The sequence below is a fragment of the Chiloscyllium plagiosum genome, unplaced genomic scaffold, assembly GCF_037043375.1.
Source record: "Chiloscyllium plagiosum isolate Xiang-an unplaced genomic scaffold, Cpla_swu_hap1 HiC_scaffold_6, whole genome shotgun sequence".
In the NCBI taxonomy this organism is placed as follows: domain Eukaryota; kingdom Metazoa; phylum Chordata; class Chondrichthyes; order Orectolobiformes; family Hemiscylliidae; genus Chiloscyllium; species Chiloscyllium plagiosum.
In genome coordinates, this window is record NW_028270144.1 from 27,008,515 (window position 1) to 27,021,820 (window position 13,306).

The following is a 13,306-nucleotide window of genomic DNA, read 5'->3' on the forward strand; positions in this document are numbered from 1 at the left end:
CTATTCCATTATTAACCTGACTAAATTAGAGTTTAATACACGTTTTTTTAATTACCTCAACCCGAATCATTCCTTTTTTAGCGTATGATTTGTGAATGAGTGCTTTCTTTTAACTAGATGCTAATTTTCTTCAGCCTTTTTTTCTGGCTTGAAACAATTTTCAGAACAATGCTTGGAGTAGAACAATAATCTTGGATGAGTTTCACCAAAACAGTCACATCCCCTGAGAATGTTGGCCAATTTTCACATCAAGAACAGTGCATGTCATTAACACGCTGTTATTTTCCCAAGAGGATTTATGTGAATAAGTTGGTGTCTTTACACTCACATGTCGCTTTAGCATGAGAAATCTGATGTGAACACAGGGGTGAATCTATCAATGTCAGACAATGGTCAGATGCTTTCTGGTTTTTAACACCCCCCAACGCAAACTTTTAATATTTTAGCAGCTTCAGCTCTGTGCCACTTTTAATGTTTATTACAGAAGAATTTTCTTGACCAACATTAAATATATAACAGACACCAGTCCAATATCACTGACTTAATAACACAGTTCAAGGCAAAACATTGTACAACAGTGACAAACACATATGTAACACCTTTCACATTGCAAAGCATTCCAGGAAAATTTATCACTAACTTCATTGGAAAACCATGAGGATGGATAATTGAAAAGTTGGTCAATGAGGTAGGTTATAAAAGAGCAGCAGACAATGTTTAGAAAGGGAAATCCAGATCACAGGGCCAGGCCAGGAAAGCATGGCCACAAAAATGTACAGCAAATAAAATCAGGGATATGCAAGATGCCACAATGAAAGAGTGCAGCGATCTAGAGCGTGTAATGTATGGCATCATAGATTTAAATGAAAATTGTGGTGTTAAAAAAACGCCATTGGATTTTTAGTCATTGTAACAAGGTCAACCAGGTGAACCTCATGGAATATGAGTTCCCTGATTGGGACTGTTAACCTGGTCCAATCAGGAAGCACAGGCTGACAGATTTTAAAAAACAGCAGTGTCAGAGGTTCTGACACTCTGAGAGCTGGCTATGAGGGACCTGGGACTCAGTGTCAAGGGCTTTCCACGCTTAAACAAAGCATGACTTGGTGACGGGATACCTGCCTCCATGGAGATAGTTCACAATCCAGATAGCCTCACTTTCCTGAGCTCTTGCCACTATGATGGCCTATCCCACCCTGCCCTATAACTCTCTGTCCCATAACAGAGATTTTGGGTCTAAAGGAACCCTGCTATTTTCAAAATATATGTTTAAGTCAGACTTCAGTTTGCATCAACAATGCAGATTTAATTGACCCTAAATTATAAGAAATTACTCCAAGCAACTTTACAACGCATTACTTTTAAAAAAAAGTTTGGCTATCCTCCAATAAATCCAAGGTTGGAATTATCCTTAAAATTTGTGTGGAATCTGAAAGTTTTTGATGAGGCATACTTGTCATCTCTCCCAAATATTTATCACTCTTTGTATAGTTCTGACTTTACATGTAATATAAAACCAGGGTATCATGGTGGCTCAGTGGTTGGCATTGCTGCCCCTCAGTGCCACGAACCTATGTTCGATTCTAGCCTCGGGCAACTGTGTGGAATTTGCACATTCTCGCTGTGTCTGTGTGTGTTTCTTTTGGGTGCTCTGGTTTCCTCCCACAGCTGAAAGATGTTCAGGTTAGGTGAATTGGCCATGCTAAATTGCCTATAGGAATGTGTAGGTTAGGTGCATTAGTTAGGGGCAAATATAGGATAGGGGAATGGGTCTGGGTGGGTTACTCGATGGAGGGTTGATTTGGGTTGAAGGGAATACTGTAGGGATTCTAATCTTATGGGTTATTACACAAATATTTATTTTTGTCGCTTGCAATCCAATCAACATGCTGAAGTGATGAGAAATTTATTTGGTACTACATGTGGTTATGTACGCACAGATGTCAGATCTGAAATTCTTTGAAATATCTGTCATGCTACAAAAGATGCATTATATCTACATAAATAGACATTATTTGCCAGTTTTGAATGGCATTGTGCAAAGGCTTGCTCAACCATCTGGATTTAGTTCTACCATGGGGGCACTTGCTAATGGGCCCAGGAATCATCTGCAATTGAGCATGGTACTGTGGTAGTTTGCTAAACCTGATTACATGGCAAAAAGCTCATGAATGTGAAAGACACAGGGCTTATTGTAGGATCGTATGGGAGGAATGCTGACTGCCAGCTCTGATGCCAAGAAATGGTGATGCAGGAGATGGTGCAATATTTGCAGGACAGCCAATGTTATTGCAAACTTTTTAAGAGAGCACTGCTTTTTAAATCTCCAACAGCTAAATTTCCATTGCTCCAGCAGAAGGAGCCCGTCCCATGTCTAAGGGAGAAAATTCCCACACCATCATCCAAATCAATGGCATTATAAGGTTGTGCTCAGGGATGCCCTTCACTGCTCGGGAGGGAAGAAAAACAGAATGGGTGATTTCCAATGCTGCCATTACCCTCCCGTTCCTCGCCTTTGGGACTCAGAGTTGTGATGAAACCTTTTAAAGACTAGTCCTTCTGCACCTCAACTGTGCACTGCTACTTTCAGTTGTGGACTCATTAGCTCTGTGTTCTGAAGCTTTCTGCTCAAGGCTCCACCTCTCAACTTTTCAGCCCAACAACTGTGTACAGAGAGAAAACACTTTCAAAATCAATCCCATTGACTTAGTTTCCTGGTAGTCCAAAGGATGCTGGCACTGAGTCAAAGAAGCCTCATATGACACAACAATTTTTATAGAGTGGGTACCTCAAGGCATGAGAGTCAAAGTTGAGTTTCACTAATTTGGAAATCAAGATTAAATCTCCTGGCGAATTGAGTTTAAGTTATATGTGAATGAATTATTAAGCATATCAATGAGCTTTGGTCTTTTGAATTTCCCTTCTTGCTACCTTGCCGCATTTAACTTAATTGTTTATAATTTTCCCATCACCAAGAGTTTTAATGTGAGGGCCTCCTGTTCAATGTTCCATCTTGCCCAACCAAACCCAGCCCAAGGTGGTTGCTGAGTTATGATAATAGTTAGTAAGGATGGAAGATGGAGCAGAAAATTGCAGAGTAGCAATCTACTGTGTGAGTGTTAATATAAAGTGGTTTAATAATTATATAGCCATAATAAGTACATTTTTAATTATGGACTATAAGCATATGGCGCAGTTTGCAAATCACAGCAGTTTTGTTTATCATTTTCTTGTTTTACAAACATGCATTCACAAACAATTTTGAGAAAACTATTAGAGCTGATGTGTGACTATTTCAACAGGCAGAGGAACACCCAAGGATCAGCTTTGGAATTTTGTTGTAAATAATGTGACAAAATAGCTTTTGTAACTTAAACTCAGTCATGTAAACTTTACATTTCGTCTTTGTTGATAAGTGGACAGAGAACAAATCTGAAGGTCAATGTATCTTATTTTCAGAGCTTTTGTTTCCCAGTCACTGATGTCTATCAATTTCAAAATTGGGAGCATTCTAAACAGGAATCTCCAGGTTCTCTGATCGGTGTTCCTGCCAATGACCACAATTTAGCAGCATAGGACTTAAGAGGTGGTCAATCCCATTTGACCATTTGTGCCTGTTCCACCATTCAATAAGATCATGGCTAATCTTCTTGTGGTCTCAGCTCAGCTTTCCTGTCTGCCCCCATAACTCGACTCTGTTGTCCATCAAAACTATGTCTAACTCAACCTTGACGATACTTTCAGGACCAGCCTCCATTACCTTGAGGAAGGACATTCTACATTCGAAGAATCCACTGATAGGAAAAAAACTTATAGTCTCTGTCTTAAAAAGATGTCTTAAATGATGTCCCCCAATTTGAATTGCACCCCCCCCCCCCCCACCACAACCTCCAACAAGAGGATATATCCTCAGAGTATTCACCCTATCCAGTCATGAGATAAAACGGAGAAAGTACTACCTGAGAGGTGGTGATAGCAGGTACTTCTGCAATATTTAAGAAGCATCTGGATGAGCTCTTAAAATGCCTGTCCTCTGCCTGTTGAAATAGTCACACATCAGCTCTAATAGTTTTCTCAAAATTGTTTGTGAATGCATGTTTGTAAAACAAGAAAATGATAAACAAAACTCTGTGATTTAAGACATCTTAAAATGCCAGGGCTTAATAGGCTATGGGCTGAAAATGTGTTGCTGGAAAAGCACAGCAGGTCAGGCAGCATCCAGGGAACAGGAGAATCGACGTTTCGGGCATAAGCCCGAAGAAGGGCTTATGCCCGAAACGTCGATTCTCTTGTTCCCTGGATGCTGCCTGACCTGCTGCGCTTTTTCAGCAACACATTTTCAACTCTGATCTCAAGCATCTGCAGACCTCACTTTCTCCTTAATAGACTATGGGCCAAGTTCAGGTAAATGGGATTTATGTAGTTTGGTGTTTGTCGGTCAGCATGGTCATGATGGACCGAAGGATCTGAATTTATGCTGTATGATTCTATGACATGCCCTGATATGAAGGTTATATCATGAGTATATTTCTTAAAGAGATATTTCTGTGAGATGTAACACAGTGTTTTCCAGGACTCCACAGACAAAGTAAGTGACGGATCACATAGGTGCATGGAGGAGCTGGTCAAAGCTCTCCTCTGCCATGAAATAATATTATTCATATAGTCCACACATGGACAGCAGATGGACAAAGGCATTTTGTTTTGCAAACATAGCTCATTTACCTAAGTGCAAGGGCTCATTGACACATGCATGGTTAGTCGAGCTCTCTGGGGCAGCCAATGGCATTCTTGGGTCACAAGGGCATTCACTCATTAATTGTGCAACTGCATTGTGACCACAAGCACAGAATTATTATTTTCTCTGCTTCTTTTGCAGTGAACTCTCGTGATTCCTATATTCTGTGTCATTTGCAGCTCCCCGAGCTTTTTGAATCCCTTGCCCAGGCTGAGGGACTGGTCCAACCAATGAATGTCCACATCCTCACTGAATGAGTACATGTTCCTCCCATGTATGCTGTTGGTCTTTTACATTTTAATTATGAATGTGCAAATTAAGAAACAGGAGTAGGCCACTCAGCTCTTTGAGCCTGATCCCTGTGGGAACAATCGTCCAATATAAAAGTGGCAGAGCCATTCACTTCTGGTTCCTCTGTCAGGAATAGGGTGCCACATATAAAATACCACCCAGAGCGAGAAATATTCCAGACATTGTCAGGAAATTGACCAGAGTTTGCAACCACACATTGTCCTCCTTCAAGAACTCCAAGGAGAGAATATTGATTATCGGACTGATATGTACTGAGAGTGTACAGAAAAATATTGACACAGGAAAAGAATGTAGCGAACAGTTACACATTTGTTGCCTGAATGTGAGTGTGAATTAACAATTCTGCTTTAGGTCCTGCACAGGCGTAAACAGTGAATTATTGTTTTATGTCTGTAAATTCTAAGTCAAAAAAACACAGAAGCTTTTTGCTTGATTGGCATTCTTCTCAAATAAGATGCATTACAACATTTGCATTAAGTAACTGAAATGCAGTGAGTGAACTGTACTCTTTAAACTTTGGCTAATATTGTGCAGCAAAAGCTCACTTAATGCTGTTTATGCTGATTGCCAATGTTTGAAGCTGTGGGTAATCTAGAAGTCCCTGCTTTAACTCAGTCTCTAATGACAGCCTACTTGTGGCAGGGTGAATATTGTGCGTGCATTGGTCCAGATGTTTCCATGGCCAGAGAACTGTAAAGGCAGTTGTGGAGTTGTGAGTTGCAATCACAGGGAATCCCAAAGCAACAGCCTCTGCGAGAATGACCTGGGAAATTGAATTCTATGACACAGAGTGATTATAATGAGGTCAGCTAGGTGGACCTGGAGTGTTTGGGTTCTGGCTTTGCTGCCCCTTTCCCCATTGCTGTTTCTTGTATACAGCTGTTAATGTTAACTTTTGTTTGTAATTTGTACTGATTAGTAAAATATTTTTAAAAACAGGACTGTCAGACATTCTGTTCACTCTGAGAGCTGGCTCTGAGGGAGCTGAATCAGTCTCAAGAACTCTCCACATGTAAATAAAAGGTGACTTGGTGATTCATTTAAGTTTAATGGTCACGTAAGGAAAGTTAGAGAATCCTCTCTAATCCTGGATAGCTGTTATAATGGCTCCCTGTCTCACTACTGATCTGAGGGGCATGGATAGGGTAAATAGACAAAGTCTTTTCCCTGGGGTCGGGGAGTCCAGAACTAGAGGGCATAGGTTTAGGGTGAGAGGGGAAAGATATAAAAGAGACCTACGGGGCAACTTTTTCACACAGAGGGTGGTACGTGTATGGAATGAGCTGCCAGAGGAAGTGGTGGAGGCTGGTACAATTGCAACATCTAAAAGACATTTGGATGGGGATATGAATAGGAAGGGTTTGGAGAGATATGGGCTGGGTGCTGGCAGGTGGGTCTAGATTGGGTTGGGATATCTGGTCGGCATGGACGGGTTGGACCGAAGGGTCTGTTTCCATGATGCACATCTCTATGACTCTATAATATACCTCCCCCGTCCTGACTCCCACTTCTCCTCCCAACACCCCATCCCCTGGGCCCTCTGACAACAGACCTTTAATCAGACAAACACACCTGACCTGACCTGATTCCATGCCCTTCCATCTGCCCCGAAGAACCCATGACTATGCCCATCTTTCCCTCTGCAATTAGCCACCCCTTCTCTACCACATGCAAACAGCACCTTCCTAAAACCAAAAGCACCTCCCCCACTCCTCCACAATAGCCCAAACTCCCTGAACCACAATCCCTCCAAACCTGACACCCTTTACCTTTCCCCACTGCTATTTCACCATGCCCCCCTAGACCCAATAAGACCTGACTTGATCTAACAACTTTTTAACCCACTAGCCTGACACCGTCCCTTCCTTGGATTCCCACATTTTCTCCCCTTTGCAACAGCCAATTAACAGACCGCAGACCTAACAACCCCTCCCAGCTGATGGATAAAAACTGATACTCCCCAGGGCCCGACTCCCACTACTCTGGAGCTGAACACCTTCAGGACCCTTCCCTTGAACCATGCCCATCATCCCCAGGCCCGAAGCTGTGAACCTCCCCACTTTGTCACTCCTGCCACAGACCTGAACCATCCTGGTACCAACTCTTGCTATCATCTCGTTAGGCTGTTAAGTACTGACATGTTGCCATTCCTTCCTCATATTACTATTGCTTCTCTTGATAATTACTTTAAATCTGTATCTTCGGGTTCTTGATACAATGGGAAAAGTTTATATTTACTCTGTCTTGATCTTGAATTCCTCTAACAAATATTATTTGAAATGTTCCAGTTTGAGTTATGGGCGCTTAAATTCCTTCCTACAGTATGATGTATGATCTTGCATATTTATCATAGAAATTGTTATGACAAGGTACAACTTTATCCATAGGATATATGAGTTGGCTCTTGCATAACACTAGTTCAGCATTGCATAGCCAGCTAGGCACACATTATCTTTATTACATACCTGTGTGGCTAACAATATGAAATAACATTATCTCACATGGTAACATTAATCGTATATTCATTTCTTTATCTAGTAGCTATATGTTTTCATTTGTCAAAAAGACATGTTTGGAGACTTAAGGCATTATTTTAGTTTAATACTTGCCTTTTGGTTTCAGCACTATGTTATTATATATTATTAGAATCCCTACAGTGTGGAAATAGGCCCTCTGAACAGTAACCCACACAGACTTATTGTCCCAGGTCCCTGGTGCTGTGAAGCAGCTGTGCTAACCACTGAGCCACCATGCCACCATTCTGGATTTTAATAACAGCTACTGGAGCATTTGTCACATGTGATGCACTTTTGAGCCTGCTCATGTTAATATGTCTATATTGTAAATATTCTGATGTCTTGCTTTAAATGGAATGCTTTCCCTTCCATGTATATTTTACATTTTTCTATGTGTAATGGTGTTCAAAGAAATATGATTAGATTAGATTAGATTCCCTACAGTGTGGAAACAGGCCCTTTGGCCCAATAAGTCCACACTGACCCTCCGAAGAGTAATCCACCCAGACCCATTCCCCTACATTTACCCCTGACTAATGCACCTAACACTATGGCAATTTAGCCTGGCCACTTCACCTGACCTACACATCTTTGGATGTGGGAGGAAACCCTCTCGGACACTGGGAGAATGTGCAAACTCCACACAGACAGTTACCCGAGGCAGGAATCAAACCTGGGTCCCTGCCGCTGTGAGGCAGTAGAGCCAACCACTGAGCTACCTATGATATGACACAAGGATACAAATAATTCAATTCATTCATGGTGTGTGGGCAGTACTGGCTCGGCCAGCATTTATTGCCCCACCCTAAATACCCTCGAGAGAGTAGTAGTGACCCACCTTCTTGAACCATTGCAGTCTACATGTTATTGTTTCAGAAAAGGAATTCCTAGATTTTAACACAATGGCAATGAAAAAACTGTGATATAACTCTAAGTCAGAATGGCATGTGGCTTGGAGAGGAATAAATAAAGTTTCATCTCATCACTGGTGTCTCAAGTTGTGTCAATATAAAATACATGAATAGAAGTAGGCAGAATTATTTTGAAGAGATAGGAGGCTATTAAACTGGATATATTTCGTTGGCATAAGATTAAATCTTACCTTAAGTTTTGCGTCAGAAGATCGTAATGCTACTGGGCTAGTATTCCAATGGCCCATACCAGGGATACAATTCAAAGTCCCCAATTAAACTAATCAACAATCTCAAACAGCTGTACCAAGACGAATTTAACATGATCAGCTTGAGCCATGCATAATTACATCTCAAGAATGATGAACTCCATTCATCAATTTTCCAGCGAAGAGCAGTATGCATATTCAAGAGAAAGGAATACCATATCCAGCATGACCAATGCTTGGAAGATACATGCAACTTACCTGGCCTCACAACTGATTGGCTTACCATTCTGCGACATTGGACATTCTCCCTCAAAGCCTCAGCTGAACAAAAGAGACACACGACCAGCATGCATATAGAGAATGACCACAACAATTCACCAGGCAGGAAGTGTGAGTTCCAAATCTTATCACATATCTGGATACAAGGAAAGATTTCTAAATGATCCAACCAGCCTAGACCATATAAAGGCATTACTGACCATGGTATGACATTGTGAAGGAATAGAAGCCAGCTGAAACCAATGTACGTATGTCAATTGTTGCACAGAGGGGAGAATGCTGATAATGATGATTGCTGTCACTCAGCATTGTAACACAATCAGTAGAAAGACAACAAAATTGTCAGAGTAGATAGAATGTTGCGCTGGAAAAACACAGCAGGTCAGGCAGCATCTGAGGAGCAGGAGAGTCGATGCTTTGGACAGGACCCTTCATCAGGTCTGGGGCAGGGGAAGGGGGCTGAGGAAGGTAGGTGGAATGGTGATACGTGGATGCAGGTGGGAGGTAGAATGGATAGGTAAGAAAGAAGATGGACAGGAAGGAGAGGACAAGAAGGAGGTGCAGAGCCGGAGGGTTGGATCTGCGATGAAGTTGGGGAGGGTCAGGAGATTTGGAAACTGGTGAAGTCAATGTTGATGCTGTGTGGTTGTAGAGTCTCGAGGCAGAAGATGGGGTTTTCCTCCTTCAGTTTGTGGGTGACATTGTTTAGGTAGTGGAGGAGGCCCAGAATGGTCAAAATTGCCAACCAACAGCAAACAAGAATAATACACCTCCCTCTCCAGATTGGAATATAATCACCAGATCAGGAAGAATTGTAAATTTCTAGAGTGTTGCGTCAAAGTTTGAATTGCTAACATTGTAAACTCCAATTTACCTGTTTATATAATTATTATGCATTGAAAATATGTTCTTATGTGCAATTACATATTTTCTTTATTCACTCACAGGATGTAGGCATTGCTAAATGGACCAGTGTTTATTGACGATCTCTAATTGTCCTTGAGAAGGTAATAGTGAGCTTCCTTTTTCCTGCAGTCCATTAGTTATAGGTAGACATCCAATGCCATTAGGGGGAGAATTCCAGGATTTTGATCCAGCAACACTAAAGGAACAGCAATATATTTCCAAGTCAGGTCAGTGAGTGGCTTGGAGACAACTTGTAGGTGGTGGGGTTGCCATGTTTCTACTGTCCTTGTCCTTCTAGATGGTAGTGATTGTGTGTTTGGAAAGTGCTGTCTATGGATATTTGGTGAATTTCCACAGAACATCTTATTGATGACACATATTGCTGTTTCTGAACAACATTGTCATCAAATCAGCAGATAAATGAGGAGCCATCATCATTCAGAATACAACAGATTACTGCAAGGAAGTGCACCAATAACTGAACAACCAAAAACACTACAGGCAACCACCGGCCGATCTGACCAAAGAGCAAACCCGTGAACTAAACACATTGATCAGGACTTTGGATCCAGTCCTTTAGAGTTCCCTACATGCCCTCATCCCACGTACCTCTCGCGTAGGTGACTTCTACTGCCTTCTGATGATTCACAAAACCAATACACCAGGACGTTCCATCATATCAGGCATTGGGACCCTGTGTGAGAACCTCTCAGGCTATGTCGAAGGCATCTTGAAACCCATTGTACAGAGGATCCCCAGCTTCTATTAAGACACTACAGATTTCTTACAGAAACTCAGCACTCACGGACCAGTCAAAGCAGGAACATTCCTTGTCATAATGGACATTTCAGCACTCTACACCAGCATCACCCATAATGATGGCATCACAGCAACAGCCTCAGTATTCAACACCAACAACTACCAATCTCCGAGCACCATCCTACAACTCATCCGCTTTATCCATTTGCATTTGCATCTTTGACTGCCAGTTCTTCATCCACACACACAGAACAGCCATAGGGACCAAACTTGCACCCCAATATGCTCGTACTTTCATGTACGTTCGAACAAGACTTCTTCTCCACCCAGGACCTCCAACCAACACAATACACCAGGTATATTGATGACATTTTCTTCCTCTGGATCCATGGCAAGGAGTCACTGATACAACTACACAGTGATATCAACGAGTTTCATCCCACAATCAAACTCAGCATGGATTACTGTCTAGTATTTGTCTCATTCTTGGACACATCCATCTCCATCAATGATGGGCAGCTCAGCACCTCACTCTACCACAAACACATGGAAAACCTCATGATGCTACACTTTTCCAGCTTCCACCTGAAACATATTAAAACAGCCATCCCCTATGGACAAGCCCTACGCCTACAGAGGATCTGTTCAGATGAGGAGGAACGTGACGGGCACCTGAAAGTACAGAAGGATGCCCTCATAAGAATGGGGCATGATGCTCAAATCATCGACTGCCAGTTCCGAAATGCCACAGCAAGGAACCGTAATGACCTCCTCAGGAGACAGACACGAGCTGCAACCGACAGGGTACCCTTCGTTATCCAGTACTTCCCAGGAGCTGAAAAACTACTCCGTGTTCTTTGCAGCCTGCAAAAAATTAACAATGAGGATGAGCACCTTGCCAAGACCTTTCCCACACCTCCACTGCTTGCCTTTAAACAACCGCCAAACCTCAAACAGATCATTGTTTGTAGCAAACTGCCTGGCTTTCAGGACAACACCATACAACTGTTGCAACCGTGTCATGGTAGACGCAGCAAGACGTGTCAGAGTGTCGACACAGATACAAACATAACCTGTGGGGACACCTCCCACTATGTACGTGGCAGGTATTCATGTGACTCGGTCCATGTTGTCTATCTCATACGCTGCAGGCAAGGATGCCCTGAGGCCTGGTACATTGATGAGACCGAGCAGAGGCTACAGCAACGGATGAATGGACACCGCACAACAGTCAACAGACAGGAGTGTTCCCTCCCAGTCGGAGAACACTTCAGCGGTCCGGGACATTCGACCTTAGATCTTTGGGTGATCATCCTCTAAGACGGACTTTGGAACAGGCAACATCACAAAGTGGCCAAGCAGAGGCTGATAGCCAATTTCAGTACCCATGGGGATGGCCTCAACCGGGACCTTGGGTTCATGTCAGACTACAGGTGACCCCACTACAACACACACACACACACACACCCTCTACAGGCCAATACACTCATGCAGCCCCTCTCGCATACACAAGTTCTCTCTCATACACTCACATGCTCTCACATGCACCCTCTCATTCACTCACATGCTCACACATGCACCCTCTCACAGACCTATACCCCTTTACACTCACACACACTCTCTCACAGATACTAATACCCCACGCACACACACACACACATATAAATTTGTGGGGTGAACCTGTATTTGGAGAATTACATTTTATTTTGCTCAAAAACTGCATTAATCCATGTTAGATTAGAATCAGTCTGAACACTGGGGCACAGACAGCCTCACACAGGGCACCTCATACCTTCAGTGCATTGTCTGAGTCACCACACCACCAATTGTTAAAGTCCACTTGAGAAGGTAACTTTAAGAAAGTTCTGGTATTTACATACGAAAGAACGGAAACCAACATGCCCAATTCTAAAAGATGAGAGACTAAACAAACAATCTAGGTCTTTTTCAATATATAATTTCAGTTACATCACACTGTAAACTTTTGCTATAAATTCTGTGCCTTACCATCTTATACTCCACAACCACCTGCTAAAGGAGCAGCACTCCAAAAGTTAGTGCTTCCAAATAACCTGGTGTTGTATGATTTTTAACTCTGCTTCTGAACAGTGTCTGAAGAGAGAATGGATATTTGTGGGTGTGTTGTCAATCTGTGCCCTGCTGTGCCCTGAATGGTATCAATCTTCTTGGAGGAGCTGCACCCATCCAGGGATTATTCTATCACAACCCTGACTTGTGACTTGTAGATGGTGGATACGCTTTAGGAGTCTGCTTATTTACTGTACTGTTCCTAAACTTTGACCTGCTTTTATAGCCATTTCATTTCTATGGATAGTCTAGTTCAGTTCCTCAGTTCCTCATCAATTGCAACCCTCAATATGTTGATTGTGAGGGATTCAGTGATGGGAACATCAGTGAATCAAAAAGAGTGATAGTTAATTACTCTCTTATTTAGACAGGGCTTTGTATGGCATTTATAAGGCATAAGTGTTATTTGCCATTTGTCAGTCTATTCCTGGACATTATCATGGTCCTATTGTATTTAAATATGGATTATTTCAGTATCTGAGGTGAATATCCCCACTCTGAACTTATGATGGGTGGGTCCTGTTTTTCAATGCATCTCCATTGACTGAACGCTCCATCTCCTATTAGGCAGGGGTCTTAAGGTTCGAG